Source organism: Lepus europaeus, chromosome 12 (genome assembly GCF_033115175.1).
Source record: "Lepus europaeus isolate LE1 chromosome 12, mLepTim1.pri, whole genome shotgun sequence".
In the NCBI taxonomy this organism is placed as follows: Eukaryota; Metazoa; Chordata; class Mammalia; order Lagomorpha; family Leporidae; genus Lepus; species Lepus europaeus.
The window spans coordinates 55,627,289-55,646,592 of record NC_084838.1 but is presented as its reverse complement, the minus strand read 5'-3'; positions in this window follow the sequence as shown (position 1 = coordinate 55,646,592).

Sequence of the window (19,304 nt, the reverse complement as noted above, 5' to 3'; positions counted from 1 at the left end):
TTTCAAAAAGATTTATATTTATATATTTGAAAGGTAGAGTTATAGAGAGGCAGAGGCAGAGAGAGAGAGAGGTCTTCCATCTGTTGGTTCACTCTCCAGATGGCTGCAACAGCCAGAGCTGTGCTGATCCAAAGCCAGGAGCCAGGAGCTTCCTCTTGGTCTCCCATGTGGGTGGGTGCAGGGGCCCAAGCAGTTGGGCCATCCTCCACTGCCTTCCTAGGCCACAGCATGGAGCTGGATCAGAAGTGGAGGAGCGGGGACAAAGGCTGGCGTCCATATGGGATACCGGTGCTGCAGGCGGAGGCTTAGCCTACTACACCATAGTTCGAGCCCCCAGAGAGAATCTTCCATTGGTTGGTTCACTCCCTAAATGGCCACAATGGCCAGGCCTGGGTCAGGCCAAAGCCAGGAGCCAGAAACTTCATCTGGGTCTCCCACATGGGTATAGAGACCCAAGGACTTGGGCCATCTTCTGCTGCTTTCACAGGCACATTAGCAGGGAGCTGGATTGGAAGTGAGGCAGCCAGGACACAGGCCGGCACGCTTAGGAGATGCCGGTATTGCAGGGGCGGGGCCGCGGCTTTACTCACTACGCTAGTCCTGGTTACAAGGATTTTTAGACTCATTTTTCCTAACTGGTGTGAGGGGACTAGCGGTGCCCTGGAGCCCTGTGACGATCACATGGACGCTGTGGTCTTCTCTCTAGGAAAAACCCAAGTCTATAATTTTCTGAGAGTTCAGACATCCCTTGCAGCTCACCCAGGAGAAGAAACCATGCATGATAGGACTAAGTAAGGGTTCAAATCCTTTCTGGTGCTGAAGTAGATGCCTCAGTCCTTAGGATCAGACCACTTCTGAGGCTGTGGTCAGGGACGGTGGCTGAGGAAGTTGAATGCTCTGTTTTTGAGGAGACAGGTTGGGGGTGGTATCACCCCAGTCCACCCTTGCTTCTCTCCCCTAGTCTGGCTCTGTCCATGTCCACCCCAGCGGCCTCTCCCTGAGTCTTCCTGAAGTTCAGCCAGCTGTGCAACCCCCCTTCCCTAATTTCCCTTGCAGACCAGAGCTGGGGCCCCAGGCTCCCTACACTTCTCCTTTAAGAATATTGCGTCAAGATGCTGCATCACACAGAAAGTGTTCAAGCTTAGACTTTAAGGGCTGGGGAGGGGCCAGCCCAGGGTGCTGCCAGGTTACGTCTCAGGAATCCTCAGCAACCTGGGAACCTGCTTCTGCCTTGCTGCCTCCATCTTGCTCTAGAGTTTCAGGCAATCCTTTATTTTTTTAAGATTTATTTGTTTACTTGAAAGTCAGAGTTACACAGAGAGAGAAGGAGAGGCAGAGAGAGAGGCCTTCCATCCACTGGTTCACTCCCCAGATGATCGCAACGGAGCCAGGAGCTTCTTCCGGGTCTCCCATTCAGGCTCAGGGGCCCAAGGTCTTGGGCCATCTTCTACTGCTTTCCCAGGCCACAGCAGAGAGCTGGATCAGAAGTGGAGCAGCTGGGTCTCAAACCAGCACCCATATGGGATGCTAGCATTGCAGGCGGCTGCTTTACCCACTACGCCACAGCTCTGGCCCCTCAGGTAATCCTTAAGATGCAATCGGGGGAGCCGGCACCGTGGCTCACTTGGTTAATCCTCCGCCTGTGGCGCCGGCATCCCATATGGGTGCTGGTTCTAGTCCCAGTTGCTCCTCTTCCAGTCCAGCTCTCTGCTGTGGCCCGGGAAGGCAGTGGAGGATAGCCCAAGTACCTGGGCCCCTGCACCGGCGTGGGAGACCAGGAGGAAGCACCTGGCTCCTGGCTTCAGATCGGCGCAGCACGCTGGCCATAGTGGCCATTTAGGGGGTGAACCAACCAAAGGAAGACCTTTCTCTCTGTCTCTCTCACTGTCTAACTCTATCTGTCAAAAAAAATGCAATCAGGGTTTATTGGCACAATTCCCTCTATCGTTGTGTTATTGAATTTTCCCTAATAGAATGTTTAACAACATAGCATTTGAGTTTTTGTTTTCTCTGGGGTGGAGCTCAGCTTCCTTTCCTGCCCAGTTTAAAGGGCTGGCAGCTCCTCTTCCCAGTTAATTAGTTAGTTTTGTACCAAGTGGAAATATCAATTCATGTGGATTTTTTATTTATTTTATAGTTCTTATTAAAACAAACATTTGATTCAGCAGCTTTTGCAGTTGAGGTAGAGATCATAAAAATGTAACAAACAGTCAGGTATATGAAGCACAGGATCATCGTGCACAATGGCACTGCATTCCTGTGAACAAAGAGCCAGAGCCACTGCGGAGGGAGGGATGGGGAAAGACTTCTGGGGTACAGTCGCCATCTTGTGGCTCTTTTTGGGTATTACCATGGAATGAAGCCTTCCCAACTCCTAACCACCTCAAAACTCACTCTAACTCCTCTAAATTGTGCAGCCTCTTTCTGGACACAAGCTGTCTTCTGTCTTCCTGTATTTTTTCAAGCATCTCTATGCCTTTCTTTTTCTCTCTCTCCTCAGCAGCTCCTTCTTCTTGTGAGATGTCTGATCTTCTTCAAGTTTAAAAAAAACCGTCCAATGTGATAAAGCTAATATTTTCATGTATACAAAATCAACTTAATATGGATTTGATATAGAAGTTTTTAATCTCTTGGAGCTAAATTTAAGTTTTGGGGTCAATAACTGCATTTATACAAGTCAAATGCCATTATAATCAAATTCTCTTTAAGACTGAATTCAGGGGTTGGCATTGTGATACAGCAACCAGCACACCATATTGGACTGCCAGTTGAGTCCTGGCTGCTCTGATTCCCTTCCAGCTCCCAGAAGGCTACAGAAGATGGTCCATGTACTTTGGCCCCTGCCATCCATGTGGGAGACCTGGAGGGAGTTTAGGACTCCTGGCTTCAGCTTGGATCAGCTCCAGGTATTGCTGCCATTTGGGGAGTGGACCAGTGGATGGAAAATCTCTCTCTGTCTCTCTCTCCCGCCCCTCACTCCCATCACTCTGCCTATCAAATAAACAAATCTTAAAAAAACAAAAAGACTGAATTCATTTTAAATGAACACATAGCAAATGCCTGCTTTGTACTTGTATTATGGTTATGCCAGCTGCAGAAGTCTCCAGTAATGAACGCAGCAGTGATCTGGGCTGAGGAGAAGGAGACCAAATTGTTTTGAAATCTCTGCAGGGAAGAATTCATGGCACGAGCAGGAGACAGCGGTGAAGTTTGGCTAGGAAGGGGTTGCCATTTGAGAATTCTCAGCTTCAACTAATAGCCCATGGGCTGCATTTAATATGCACCACCTCAGCCAATGGAAGCACTGATAGACTCCCCCAGCAATGTTATTTATTTTTCCATTATACCTATTTTTCTTGAACTTTTAAAGAAACCTCATATTTTGACCACAACTATTATGTGGTGGAGCCAGCAGTGGAACCCGAGGCTTTTGACTCTTAGGTTTAGTTTGCTTTCCACAGAGGATGCCATCCAACTTTCAAAATGGCAAAAATTTTCATAAAGGTGGGCATCAAATTGGGATGGTCAAGATTCAAAACTATCCCATTAATACAAAGGATTAAAGTCTAGAGTTGTCCTTGGCATATAGGAGATGCTCAGAAAGTAGCAGTTAATCTTAAAACAACCTACCACCAAGCAGTCCTTGATGACAGTGACATCTGTGGCCACAGGGAGGACCCCCCCCCCCATTCCTGCTCCTTCCCCGGGCTGAGGGTTTGTGAGCATACTGGACTCCTTCCTTGTCTGGCTGTTTAGCTAAGCTGACTCCTCAGCGATGGGCCTGCAAATCTGATCACTCCCTGGTCAACTCTATTTGCTGTCCAACAGACACTTGTAACCCTGCACCCTGTCTGCCTTCTCTGGGAGTGGAGTCACTTGCCATTCAGGTTACAGAGAAAGTCCCCACCTAACGTGTCCATATCCAATTAAATATTTAGCACATGCATTCTCCTAATTCCACTTCTCTATCTCCATCTGTTTCTCTCTGTCCTAGCCAAGGTGCTGCCGCCTCCCGCCAGAGTCAGAACTGTCTTTCCCAAGTGGAAGCTGACCATGCCCTTCCCTGCTCAGAGCCAGTTCTTCCCTGCGGCTTGTAGAACAAAGCACAAAGCACACCTTGTTGAGCTACTGTCTTCTTCATGATCTGGTCCCTGCCTTCCTTCCTAGCCTGGGCTGGAACTTCTTCCCCTTGGCTCCACTCCACCCAAGTCTTTCAGAACTCTGTATACTTCTGCATGGCCCCAGGGCCTGCAGTCAGTACCCATGGCCGTGTAACAAGTCATCCCAAAGCTCAGTGGCTTAAAACAACAGGTCTTTATTTGTTCAAGGTTCAGGAGGCCAGGAGTTCTGACTCAAGGTGTTGGCTGTGTTGGTTCCTTCTGGAGGCTCCAAGGGAGCCTCTTTCCATGCTCCTCTCCTTGCTGCTGGTGGTCGCTGCAATCCTCCTTCCCCACCTTCTAGATGCTTCACGCCACTCTCTGCCTCCTGTGCCTCTCTGGGTCCCTGAATCTGTCTGCCTTTTCTTTATCTTTGGAAGACACCCGCCATTGTCTTTTTTTGTCTTGGGAAGATACCAGCCATTGGGTTTAGGACACACCTCAATCCAGTAGGACCTTGTCTTTTTTTTTTTTTTTTTTTTTAAAGAAAAGGTTTATTGTCGGATGGGGAAACCTGACAGGCTGGAGGGAGAAGGTGAGAGAGGGTGAGAAAGGGAGATTGCGTGGAAAAACAGATCTTCTTATAGCTTTGCAGAGGTAAGGAAGTGGAAGCAGCAAATCCCATTAGAGTGGGGGTGAAGCTGAAGCTTGTGGTTGGGCCAGCTGGTCTCCCGACTCCTAGTAAGCCAGGCTGGACGACCTGTCTTACCTGTCTTCACCTGCAAAGGCCCTGTTTCCAAATCAGATCACACTGAGGTTCTGAGGGCATTTGAGCTGTGGGGGAACACTGTAAACGGCTTCCTGCATCTGCCCTGTACATGGGACTCCCGCTGCACATTTAGCCAGGGGCACCAGCATCGCTTTAGTGTTGCAGAACCGCTGGAATCCTCACTGTACCCGCGTGCACACAGGGCACCATCACACGGGCACACCTGTACAGACATGCTGGCGCAGGCACACCCAGGGTTTCCTCCTTCTCCTCCACCGTCCCTGATGGAGTTCCCTGCGACGCCGGTTCATGTTTCCCGATCTGAGCCAGGGGTGTGTGGCCCCGTCTACAACCAGTTGTGGAAAAATACCTTGAGAGACAGAGTGAGGCGTGGTGCGAGAAGGAGAGCCACGTGAAGGAGAGTTAGGAAAGGGTGGTGGGGGGTTGGGGAGGAACTTACCTATGGGTTCACTTGGCAGGAAACCCTTTCTCTTCCTGGACATGAGGGTGTCTGGCTGGATAAAGTCTCCTGGCCCCACACGGCTCCAGGATGATCTCCCAGGATGAGTTCCCTGGATAAGTGAATGCAATGGTTTATCAATAAATCAAGAGGCGTTCAGACCTGAAGGGTGGGCAGGGCAAGGCCAAGCAGAGGACCTCAAGGGGGCGGGGATGGCGCTGACGGCACCCGCTGCATCTGTCGGGAGCAGACGTGCCCTGAGGGGTGTGGTGGGTGCGTAGGGATTGCCACGCAGGGAAAGCGTGAGAGAGGTGGGCAGGCTCCCTGGCCAGGAGTTAGGAACGTCAGAAAGGGGGCTGCCCCTGCCAGACACACTGCGATTGCGCTGGCGTGGCCGCATGGGAGAAGCCTCCAGCCAGTGGAGAGCAGCCCGTGGGCAGGGACGCACTTCCTTTCCGCCCGGAGTTCACGGTGGGCAGATCGGGGTGTCGGGGTACAGAGTCCGGTGAACGTTGCATCTGAAGCCCTCTAGGGGCCGCTGTGGCCCTGGCGTCCGCGGAGCGCGCGGGCGCTGCCGCGGGCGCCCACAGGAGGGCAGTGCAGCCCAGCCAGAGCGCTGCGGGGACCCGGGCTGCCGGGACACCAGGCGGCTGCGCGGGCAGGAGAGGCCTCCCGGCCGCGAGAGTGTTTCCAATCCGGCTGCCACGGAGGATCCTGGCTGCAGAAACAGGTTCAAAGCCCAGGTTCCGCCGAGTGGGTTGACCCTAAAGCTGGGGGGGCACTCACTCAGCTTTCAGGAGCCCTCCCGTGCAGGGCCACTCCATAACCTTGTTCGTATTACTATTTTTTAAGGAGGTATCCCCGGAGTGTGGCTGTTCTGGGCTCCAGAGTCAAGCTTGGCGTGCGGGTGGTTCCCATTTAGATTTCGGTTTGGTCGCTGCCTTGAGGGTCTCAGTTCCTGATCGCCCAATGCATAGTGCAGGTGCAGGTGCAGCCACAGGCATAAGGAGACCCCGAGGCGAACGGCCATTCGCCTCTGGGTGTGAGTGGACGCAGTTCTCAGCAGTGCGGCCTAACCCTGCCCTGTTCATAGATCTCCTCACGCTGAGGAAATTGTTGGCTTTGCCCAGTGACATTTTAGGGGAAAATCATGATTTTTGTGAGCCTTTGGTGTTCTCTCCAGCCAGGGGTGGGGTACATCCAGCCCTCAGGCCTTAATCATTTGGCAACGCAGGCGGGACTTGAAATTCAACATGGGGGCCGGCGCTCTGGCTTAGAAGCTAAACCTCTGCCTGCTGGTGGGCATCCCGTATAGGCACTGGTTGGAGTCCTGGCTGCTCCACTTCTGATCCAGCTGCCTGCTCATGGCCTGCAGAAGCAGTGGAAGATGGCCCAAGTGCTTCAGCCCCTGCACCCACGTGGGGAGACCAGGAAAAAGCTCCTGGCTTCTGATTGACCCAGCTCTGGCCATTGTGGGCATTTGGTGAGTGAACCAGGGGATGGAAGACTCTTCTCTCTGTCTCTCCCTCTCTCAGTCTGTAACTCTGCCTCTCAAATAAATCTTAAAAAGAAAAGAAATTCAATATATCTTTGGCAGGCTATTTTTAAAGAAAGATTTATGTATTTATTTGAAAGGCAGAGTTGCAGAGAGAGAGAGAGAAACAGAGAATGAGATCTTCCATCCAATGATTCACTTCCCAGATGGCAGCAATAGCCAGGGCTGGGCCAAGCTGAAGCCAGGAGTCTGGAATTCCATCCAGGTCTCCCGTGTGGATGTCAGGGGCCCAAAGAGCAGGGCTGTCTTCTGGTGCTTTCCCAGGCACAGTAGCAAGGAGCCAAATCAGAAGTGGAGCAGCAGGGATGAGAATGTGTTGCAGTTGTTGGATTAACCTGCTGTGCCACAAGGTCTGCCCCTAGGAGGCTAAGTTTTAAGTTGTTAATTTTGTATGGTCTGTGAACGATGTTATAAATACCCCATGGCCCTTGGCAGAAAAAGGATCCCTGCCCCTGAATGGGTCTCAACCTGGTGCAATTGAGACTCTTACCTGGGTACCTATGAGGGGGAATTGTCTGTGTATTGTAAGATGTCTGGCAGTGTCCTTGGTGCTACCTAGGTGCCAGTCGCACCTACCCTTCCAGCTGTGACCACCCAAAATGTCTCCAAACATGGACAACCGGGGATGGGCAAAATTGTCCTGGTGTGTGTGTGTGTGTGTGGACCACTGATTTGGAAATGTCACAGGTTTCCTTTCTCACTGCTGCTTATGAGTGAAGCCTCGAGTCTCCGGTGGCCTGCCTAACCCTCTTCCTGGGGATTTCCGCCCACTGAGGTTGGAAGGGTCCACAGTCTCCTTGGTTCAGCTGAAGCTCTACTCCAGGACGTAGGCAATGGGCTGGGCACTGGAGGAAGGGAACCTGGGTTCAGTCCTGGAAGAACTTGGTGCTTCCTCCTCCTGCAGTCCCACGCCGCCACCACCTGTGAGCTGGGGAGAAAGTAGCTGCTGGCCTGGCTGGAACTGCTGCCCTTGGCTCCCATAGCTTCTGCTTTCCAACAGCCACATTAAAACTGAAGGGGAGCTGGAAGGACACCTTGTACAACATCTGCTCCTCCCTGTGGGAAGTATTTCAGATGAAAACTCTGACGTTCCAATGAGTGCCCCACAGCGTTTTTTGTTTTTCCCCCAAGGTTACATAGCTTTATGAAGCAGAAGCAGAACCTGATTCAAGTTTCCTCATTTTGAGCCCCAGGACCTTTTTTGCTACATGGGCAGCTTTTCTAAGAGACCGCTATGAAAAAGCATTCCTGGGGCTGATGTTGTGGCCTGGCAGGTTAAGCTGCCACTCGTTGTGGTCCCAGCTGCTCCACTTCTTAGCCAGGTCCCTGCTAATGTGCTTGGTAACAGCAGATGATGGCTCAAGTCCTTGCTGCTCATGTTAGAGACCCCGATGGAGTTTCTGACTCTTGGCTTTGGCCTGGCCCAATGCTGGCTGCTGTAGCCACTTGGGGAGCAAACTAGTAGATCGATGATCTCTTTCTATCTCTGCTTTTCGATCACTCTGCATTTCAAATAAATAAATAATAAAAAAGAAATAAATTTAACAAAAATGCAATTCCCTTGGAAGATATACATACGAACTGTATGAGTGGCTGCATAACAAATAACCCCGAAATTTAGGACTTGAAGCAAATACAAACATTTATTATCTCTCTGTGTGACTCAGGAATTCAGGAGCAACTTGGCTGGGCAGTTCTGGTGTAGGGTCTTTCACGAGTTTCCGCCAGCTGTTGCCTGGGGCTTGTGAGTGCAGATTCTTTCATAAGCCTCAGTTTCTCATATTTAAAATGGAGATACTAAAACTACTTCCTAGGGCTGTTTTATGATTAATGAAATAATTCTTGAGTAGTGGAAACTGTCCTCTGCCTACCCTAATATCGGCTCCGACTCTCCCAGAATCTCCACTATGAAGGCTGTCTATCTGATGTAAAAGTCTACATTTTCCATCTTCAAAAATTTTTTTGCAGCCACTTCTGTTGCAAAGTGTGTAAGTGGTATATGGTAGCTTTAAACAAAGTCCTTTAAAGGGGGCTGGTGCTGGGGTGTAGTGGATTAATCCTTCTTCTGTGGCACCAGTATCCCATATGGGCGCCAATTCTAGTCACGCTGTTCCTCTTTAGATCTAGCTCTCTGCTGTGGCCTAGCAGGCAGTAGAAGATGACCCAAGTCCTTGGGCTCCTGCACCTGCATTGGAGACCTGAAAGAAGTTCCTGGCTCCTGGCTTCAGATCAGCACAGCTCTGGCTGTTGTGGCCATTTGGGGAGTGAACCAGCAGATGGAAGACCTCTCTGCCTCTCCCTCTCACTGTCTGTAATTCTACCTCTCAATTAAATAAAAAAAAAAAAAACCCTTCCTTTAAAAACAACAGTTGGGTCAACTTTTGGCACAGTGTTAAGATGCTGCTTGGGATACTTGCGTTCCATATTGGAATGCCTGCATTTGAGTCCCAGCTCCACGTTCCCATCCAGCTTCCTGTTAAAGCAATCCTGGGAGCCAAAAGGTGACTCCTCAAGTACTTGGGTCCTTGCCACACATGTCAGAGACCCGAATTGGGTTCTGGGTTCCTGAGTTCAGTCTGACTCTGCCCCAGCTGTTGTGGGCACTTGGGGAGTGAACCAGGCAATAGAAGATCTCTTTTTCTCGCCTTACAAATAAATAATAAACAGGTACATATTTTAAAAAACTTAAAAAATATTCCCAACATATCTGCTTTTTCTCCTTGTATTTGTTGTCTCTGGAATATGGATGTGGCAGCTGGAGCTCTGGTTGCCATCTTGGAACATGAGAATGAGCACCACATCCTTTGAATGTTGGAGTGATGGATTGGAAGGCTCATGAATTCCTTAAAGGTTTATGGATCTGCTATACCAAACTTACACTGTCTAGGTGATAGATAAACTTTTGTCGTGGTTAAGCAATTATTATTTTGGGTGTCTTGGCTCACGCAGCTGAACTAAACATCACATCTTAATAAATGCCTGGTGGGTCAGGAAGTATTCAGAATTTTGGGGAACTTTTTAAAAAAGATTTATTTATTTGAAAAGCAGAGTTACAGAGAGAGAGAGAGATCTTCTATCCACTGGTTCACAGTCCCAACACCTGGGACTGGGCCAGGCTGAAGCCAGGAGCCAGGACCTTCATCCAAGTATCCTGTGTGGGTAGCAGGGGCCCAAACACTTGGGCCATCTCTTACTTCTTTTCCTAGGCTTTTAGCAGACAGCTGGATTGGAAGTGGAGCAGCTGGGACACAGCTTTTAGCAGACAGCTGGACTGGAAGTGGAGCAGCTATCTATTACAGTGCATTAGCCAGAAGTTGGTAGGCATCATCGAAAGCAGCAGGGAGGTGTGAAACACTTGCTAGTGTTGCAAGTGGTGGCCCTACCTGCTATGTCACAATGCTGGCCCCAAGCTCATGGTTTTCAAACTCTTTAGAGTAGTAGAAATTATTTTTCAAATGGAAGTCAACATACACAACAGATATAAGTGGGACTTCGGTCCATCCAATCCTGTTGGTTCCAGCCCCAGACTCCCTCGAGGTCACTCCTAGTGGTTCTAAAGTGTGTCGATGAGCCCGTGTCTTTATCAAACAGGGAAGGGAAGACTAATTCCTGGGCAGGTGATCGTGGGCATCTTTCCTCTTTTGCAGCTCTAAGCTATCTATTACAGTGCATTAGCCAGAAGTCAGTAGGCATCATCAAAAGCAGCAGGGAGGTGTGAAATTTCATTTTGCTGGTGCTGCAGGATTGAAAATGTCAGCTCTTCTAACCACTGAAGCCACTGGTGAAGGAATTATGTCTCAGATCAAGAAAATGCGGACAAAAATATTAACCTGTCATTTGAAAACTGTGCGTTACCGACTTTGCTATAAAAGATAAACATCTTGATTGCATTGTTATGGTCATTGTTCACTATTGGGGTCAATAATCATGTAAGTCATTGGGTCATTGAGGATAGAATGAGGTAATACTTGGGCACTCAGTGAATGGATGATTGGTTCTATAATGGGTAATTCTGAGACTTCAATGCTTTTTTATTGAGCTGTGAGAACTTTTGGGCAGGAAGTTAGCCTTTTGAATATCATATATACTGCAAATTTTCTCAGTGTAGTTCTTTTCTAGACATTTATATTCATTTATTTGGAAGGGAGAGAAAGAAACAGAGAGACAGAGACAGAGAAGAGAGTTAGTTGCCATTCTCTGATTCACTCCCTCAGTGCCCTCTATTGCTTGGGGTTGTTCCAGGCTAAAGCTGGGAGCTGGGGACTCAGTCCAGGTGTTCCACATGGGTGGCAGGAGCCCAATCACTTGGAGCCATCACTGTGGCCTCCCAGGGTGTGCAGTAGCAGGAAGTTGGAATCAGGAGTCAGAGCTGGACATAGAGTCCTGGTACTCTATGGACATGGAATACAGGTATCCTAAGTGGTGTCTTAACTGCTATACTAACTGCCCACCCCATCAGAACACTTTTGAATTCCAGACTTCCACTGCCTCAGCTTGGAGCCCAGGATGGCACCCTAGTTCCTTTTCAAGACACCTGCAACAGAAACTCTTGCTTATGGTTTGTCCCAGGATTATCGCCCAATAAACCACTGGGTTTGACAAGCTAAGGCTGGAACCCTGACTTGAACTTGTGGGGTCCTGGCCTGTCCATGTGACAGCTTTGGGAGTGTAGGTACACGGAGTGTTTGTAAATAACAAAGGACTGCGTATTAAAGCAGGGGGATCGGCTGGCGCTGCGGCTCACTAGGCTAATTCTCTGCCTGTGGCGCCGGCACACCGGGTTCTAGTCCCAGTTGGGGCGCCGGATTCTATCCCGGTTGCCCCTCTTCCAGTCCAGCTCTCTGCTGTGGCCTGGGAAGGCAGTGGAGGATGGCCCAAGTGCTTGGGTCCTGTACCCCCATGGGAGACCAGGAGAAGCACCTGGCTCCTGGCTTCGGATCGGCACGGTGCACTGGCCACAGCATGCTGGCTGGGGGGGGGGGGGTGAACCAACGGAAAAGGAAGACCTTTCTCTCTGTCTCTTTCTCTCACTGTCCACTCTGCCTGTCAAAAAAAAAAAAGAAAAAAAAAGCAGAGGGATCTTTTCACTCTTTAGTGGATGGCATCTCAAGCTTTGCTTTTCATCTGCAGCCTTGTTTGTTGACTGCCCCAAACCCTCAAGTGAACACTCTGAGCAGGTTTGTGAATGCGTCATTCTGAGCTCACTTTCCTGCTTCTTCTTTTAAATTTTTTATGAAGATTTATTTTATTTATTTGAAAGGCAGACTTACAGAGAGAGGTAGAGACACACAGAGAGAGAGGTCTTCCATCTGCTATTTCACTCCACAAATGGCTGCAACAGCCAGAGCTGAGCTGATCCGAAGCCAGGAGCCAGGAGCTTTTCCCACGCGGGTGCAGGAGTCCAAGGACTTGGGCCATCTTCTGCTGCTTTCCTAGGCGCATAAGCGGGGAGCTGGATCGGAAGTGGAGCAGCCGGGACTTGAACTGATGCCCATATGGGATACTGGTGCTTCAGGCCAGGGCTTTTAACACACTGCACCACAGCGCCAGCCCCCCTTTCCTGCTTCTTATACACTGCATTGCACCCACCAAATACCATCTTCTTTTTAGGCTTGGGCACTTCTATTTCATTCGCCCAGCATAGCTTCCACTGTTCTCCACATTTCAGCACCCTTACTTCTCCGTGTCCTCCTGGACTTCACACCCAAATCATCTCTCCAGGGAAGCCTTCTCACCACATCCCCTGAAGCTGGTTTATGTACTCTCCCTTTACACTCCATTGCAACTTGCTTTCTTACCATGGGGTGCATCATACTGTGTCTGTCTTTACTACTGGGGAAGAGTCTACGTCTTGTTCATTCTCTATGTGCAAGGCCATACCTCCTTCCCAGCACTCTAGAATCATGAAGAGTTGACAATGCACGCATTCCCCTTGTGTTATGCAATTAGTGAGACCATGGTTGGAACACCGGCTCATTGCTGTATGGTTCTGTAATCTTGAGCCACTTGCTTCACTTCCCTGAGTGTGTTTTCAATCATGGACTTGAGATCTCATGTGGATAAGCCACTGAGAACAGAGAGCATGGAGTTTGGTAGGGAATAGGGGTGGGATTAGGAAATTCAGAATGAGGCAGCTGACCTCATTGCCATTAAGCAGCTGGCCTGGGCCCATGATACATCTGTGACACCATTATCTTTATGTGGGTCACTACCTTCTGTGTGAGCACTATGATGTGTGTGTGGGGGGTCTTTATTCAGCTCCCAGGTGTATCCCTGCAACCTGGAATAGGGCCTGGCACATAAGAGGCATCTGCAGACCCCAAGGAACGATTACATTTTGATGGCCTGTCCAGGGACCTGTGGGCTCAGGACTTTCTCTCTCCCCTCCCCACCTTTCTGCCTCAGAATCTGGCTAGTTGGAGTCCCAGATGAGCCTTCCGTCAGCCCTACTTAGAGAACCCCAAACATTTCCAACAAGCATCTTTTTTTTGTCATAATGTTAAGGAGGAAGTTATTTTATCTTGAAGAAAAAGCAAGAAGGGAGAGAATGCCTTGTCTTAACCTCCTGTGCCAAATGGAGCCTGAAACATACACGCCCACGCGGCTCTTGTTGCTGGGAGAGGCACCGTAAAGTGGCATCTGCAAAAACCCCAGTTCTAGCCAAGTTTGTGTCAGTGCCTTCTCTGTCAATCTGTGCTTTTTTACAGAGCGAAAAACAAGATGACAGTTCTACCCAGTTTTATGCCTTTTCATTTTTCCAAAGAATACTGTGATAAAAACATATTTAATAGGAAGGTATTGTGGTACAGTGTGTTAAACTGCCACTTAGGATGTCTGTATCCCATATTGTAGTGCTGGTTCAAGTCCTGGCTCCTCTGCTTCCAATCCAGCTTCCACCTAATGCATCCTGGGAGGCAGCAGATGAAGGCTCAAGTGCCTGGACCCCTGCCACCATGTGGGAAGCTTGGATGGAGTTTCTGGTTCCTGGCTTCAGCATGGCTCAGCCCTGTTGCAGTCATCTTAGAAGTAAACCAGTGGATAGAAGAGATTTCTCTCTGTCTCTGCCTCTCTCTCTGTCTTCAAAGTAAAATCAATAAATCAACACTAAAAAATAATATTTAAGACACTTGGGTAAAAAAAAATTCCTGGTGCACAGATCAACACTGTGTGCTACAGCTTGCTGTGATGAGGACATGTTTTAGATGTGGCCTGGAGAATGTGGCTAGTGCAGCTGAAGGAGGTAATTTCAGCAAATGTAATTTGTGGATCCTATATGACAGTAATGAGGGAGTGCTGTTGACACTGGACAGGGCAGAGCAGGGTGTGTGGCTGAGAAGAGACCTCAGACAGGGGCTGACCCAAGAAGGCTTCACTTGGCCATTTTTGGAGACCAGAGTCAAGAGGAATCCACGGCTGGTGCCGTGGCTCACTAGGCTAATCCTCCGCCTGCGGCGCCGGCACTCCGGGTTCTAGTCCTGGTTGGGGCGCCGGTTCTGTCCCGGTTGCCCCTATTCCAGGCCAGCTCTCTGCTGTGGCCACAGAGTGCAGTGGAGGATGGCCCAAGTGCTTGGGCCCTGCACCTGCATGGGAGACCAGGAGGAAGCGCCTGGCTGCTGGCTTTGGATCAGCGCAGTGCGCTGGCCGTGGCAACCATTTGGGGGGTGAACCAACAGAAGGAAGACCTTTCTCTCTCTTTCTCTCTCACTGTCTAACTCTGCCTGTCAAAAAAAAAAAAGGAAGAAAAAGAATCCACTAAGGGCTGACGTTGTGACATAGCGGTTAAAGCTACTGCCTGTGACACCAGCATCCCACGTGGGTGCTGGTTTGTGTCCTGGCTGAGCCATTTCCAATCCAGCTCCCTGTTAATGGCCTGGGAAAAGCAGCAGAAGATGGCTCAAGTGTTTGGGCCCCTACCACCCACATGGGAGACCTGGATGAAGCTCCTGGCTCCTGGCTTCAGCCTGGCCCAGCACTGGCCACTGGGGAGCCATCTGGGGAGGGAACCAGAGGATGGAAGATGTCTCTCTCTTTCTCTATCTCTGTCTCTCCCCATCTCTGTAACTCTGACTTTCAAATAAATCTTTAAAGTAAATAAAAGTTTAAAATAAATAAACCTTAAAAAAACAAAAACGAAATTAAGAATCCACTGGTCTTCCTGTGCTTTTTAGCAGGTGCTCCTTGACAAGCTTATTGTAATAAATGGGATCATGTTTTTAAAAAGAAGCAAACCACATGACTGGCAATAGGGCATCCTCAGCCCTGTCCCATCTCTCTCGTCTCTTCCCCAGAGATTTTTTTTCCTGAGAAATTTCAGAATTTCTTTTGGACTCCAGGGTCAGTATGGGGAATTCTGGCTCTCGGCTGCTGTTGTCATCTGGGCCACAAGGTATCACCAGTGGTCTCATAGCCCATCCAGAGCTGGGAGGCATGCAGTGTGTGGCAGGTCAAAGACAAACCTGGAGACTGGGGGTGGAAGAAGCTGGCTTCTTGAGGGAAGAAAATTGGGACTCACGATGTATTAGAGGCACCAGTACTGTGTGGGGAATGTGCATGGGAAAAGGACAGGGCCCGGAGACGTTTGCCCTGTGATTTTTCTTTCTTCCTTATAAATAATTTTAATAGTGGCTTTGGGATACCTGCTCTGTTGCCTCAATGAACCCAAGCAGGAAATCCCCTTCTAAAAGGAGATTGTTGATATCCATGCCCATCCAGAGTCTGAGAGCTTAATTGTCTCATGATCACTCAGGGTCAAGCAAGAAGAGAAAGTGGTGTGGAAATGGGGGCGGCATGGAGACTTGAGTCCTGGTCCCATGACCATGGCCTGCTTCTGATGTGACTCAGGGGAAGGACTCAAAATCCCCTCCCAGCTACCTGCAGCAGGCACAAATGACATCGGCCTCACCATTTGCAAGTTTTTGTTCTTAATTCCCAGGTGAGATTTTGTTTCCTGACAGCTTAGTGCACAGTGGTGGCTCAAACACTTGTTAGTTGACCGAGTGCTGGTCGGAGGGTCAGTGATGTAGGGAGGGGGAGACCAGGGCTTCCTTTCCAGGCGAGAGCCTTTGAAGTGTACTCCACACCCCCCCCACCCCCGACCTTGTGGAGACAGTGAGGGTTTTGTTTGTGGTCTGACTGCCAATCAGCTGCTTAATTGAGTAGGTCACTTAATTCCTCTGAGCCTTAGCCTCCTCTTAGGCAAAATAGGGCACCGGCTACTACTCAGCTGGCATAATAGCTCATTTTTTGTCAACTTGGCTAAACCATAGTGAGCCCAGAAGTTTGGTCAAAGGTTATTCTGGATGTTTCTGTGATGGGAGAGTGTTTTTGGGTGTGATTAGTGTCTAAACTAGTGGATCCTGAGTGGGTAGACCTCATCCAATCTGCTGAAAGACTAAATAGAACAAAAACTGCCTGCCCCTACCCCAGGCAAGAGACCGCAGATGGTCTTGGGACTTGATCAGTAACATCAGCTCTTCCCGGTGCTACAGCAGACGGCTCACACTGGAGCATGAGCTCTCCAGGCCCTCTGGTCTACTGGCCTCCACTGGGACTGCAGCACTGGTTCTTCTGGGTCTCCGGCACACCAGCCCACCCTATAGGTTTTGGACTTGCCAGTCTCCGTAAGTGCATGCACCAATTCTTTACACTAAACTCAACCCCCACCGCCACCACATTCTGTTGGGAGAGCCTTGACTAATACAGAGGACCAGGAGAATTAACCGAAACCCAGTGTTAAAGTATCTGGTGCAGTACACTATCCAACTGGTACCAAAGTATCCAGTAGGTGCTCGAAAAATGCTATACTGTTCTTCAGCTTCCTGTGTCTTGGCCAAGTATTAACTGGATAGCCCAGAAGAGGACACATGCTTCCTCTGGACCTAGGACTGCATTGGTTGGTCTGCTAGTGTTTCCCACTTTCCGTGGGCTGCCAGGCCTCTGCCAAATTATTCCCGTGAAGCAAACATTTCCCAGGGCCTTGCCCTTCTCTCTTGGCTCTTGAGTCTTGGACTCAGAATGCACCTGGCTTCCTTTGTTCCCTGCTGCTAATTGCTTCTGGGTAGGTAGGAGTGGGAAGAAGATAATTCCCTCTTCCTCCTCCTCCCCCTCCTCCTCAATAGTCTCTATTAACCCACTCGTATATTTGGAGACTGAAAGGTGAGGGGGTGGGTTCAGGTGCATCTTCAGATTCTTGAGACCTCTTTTCAACTCAGTGCCTCTTAGCAGTTGGAAGCGATTAGTGGGATTATTTTTGGCATATTTGAAAACTTTCTTGTCCCTAGTGCACTTTTGAAATTCAGATTGCTTTGCTTCTGTTAACTTTTTTCCTTATTTATGATTAACATTATAATAAAACACTCAAACTGTTGCATTTATATAATTTAACAATACCTCATTATTATTCGCACAGTTTAGAATGTGCCCTCTGTATTGGTTTTCTATTTTGGTGTAATAAAGTACCATGACCTTAGCAGTTTAAAACAACACCTATTTGTTATCCTCCAGTCCTTTTTCTTTATAATTTTTTAGTTTTAAAGATTTAACTATTTTTAACATTTTAATTTGTATATAGATATTATATGCATGCACATATGCACTATTTTTTCTTAAAAACAGTGATATTACTATCACAAAATGAGATATTCATGACAAGGATCATAATGGGGAAAGAAGTATATGTATGTAGTATAATTCAGTAAGCAATATTTATAGCTATATGCTAAATGATAGGATAGCCACACAATTTTCATGTTCTCTATATATTAACCTCCACAAGTAAGAGGAAACATGATATTTGTCTTCCTGGATCTGGGCTTTTTCACTTACCATAGTGATCTCCAGATCCATCCATTTTGTTGCATATGTCAGAATTTCATTCTTTTCTATGACTAAGTAATATTCCATCATGTATGTATACCACCTGCTCTTTATCCAATAAATAGTTGATGGGCATCTAGATTGATTCCATAGCTTTGCTATTGTGAATTCGGTTGCTATAAACATGGGAGTGCAGGTATCTCTTCCATATGCCGATTTTACTCCCTATGGATATATTCCCAGGAGTAGGATAGCTGGTCATTTTTCATTTTCTGAGAACTTTATTCTGTTTTTAATAATGGTGGCACCAGGGACCAGCGTCGTGGCTCACTTGGTTAATCCTCCATCTGTGGTGCCCGCATCCCGTATGGGCACTGGGTTATAGTCCCGGTTGCTCCTCTTCCAGTCCAGCTCTCTGCTGTGGCCCAGGAGGGCAGTGGAGAATGGCCCAAGTGCTTAGGCCCCTGCACCCGCATGGAAGACCAGGAGGAAGCACCTGGCTTCAGATCGGCACAGTGCCAGCTGTAGCAGCCATTTGGGGAGTGAACCAACCGAAGGAAGACCTTTCTCTCTCTGTCTCTCTCTCTCTCTCTCACTGTCTGTAATTCTACCTGTCAAATTAAAAAAAAAAAAATGGTGGCACCAAGTTACATTTCCACCATATCTTCCAATTCATTTTTTTTCTTTTTAAGATTTATTTATTTATTTGAAAGTCAGAGTTACAAAGAAACAGAGAGGGGGTGGTCTTCTATTTGCTGGTTCATTCCCCAAATGGCCGCAATGGTTGGAGCTGGGCTGATCCAAAGCCAGGAGCCAGGAGCTTCCTCCAGGTCTTCCCACGCAGGTGCAGGGGCCCAAGGACTTGGGTCATCTTCTACTACTTTCCCAGGCTATAACAGAGAGCTAGATTGGAAGTGGAACAGCCAGGACATGAACTAGCATCCATATAGAATGCTGGCACTGCAGGTGGCGACTTTATCTGCTATGCTACGGCACAGCGCTGCCCTATCTTCCATTCTTTAGATCAGAAGTCTACACAGCATAGCTGGTTTCTCTGTACAGGCCTCACAAGACTGAAATTGAGGTGTTGACCGGCTGCTTTCTCAATTGGAGCTGTGATCCTTTCCAAGATTGTTCAGGTTGTTGTCAGGATTCAATTCCTTATGGTTGTAGGACTAAATATCCTGTTTTCTTACTGGCTGCTTTAGTTTGAGTATTAATTTGGGTGTCCTCTGAGGGCCCATGGATTAGATGCTTTGTCCCTAGAGTTTTTAAAAATATTTTTATGGTATTTCTTTTATTAATTTTTTAATTTGAAAAGCAGAGACAGAGACAGATAGCTCCCATCCTCTGGTTTACTCCCCAAACGCTTACAACAGCAAGGGCTGGGCCGGGCTGAAGACGAGCTGAGAACCGAACTGGGACTCAAACAAGGGTGGCAGGAACTCAACCCTGTGGGCCATCACTGCTCCCTCCAGTGTCAGGAGTAATAAAAAAATGAAATTGGAAATAGAGCCAAGATTTAAGCCCAACATGCTCTGCTAGGGATGCCTGATGGAACAAAGCCATAAGCCTCAGCCAAAAGATAGATACACATTGGAATTTATT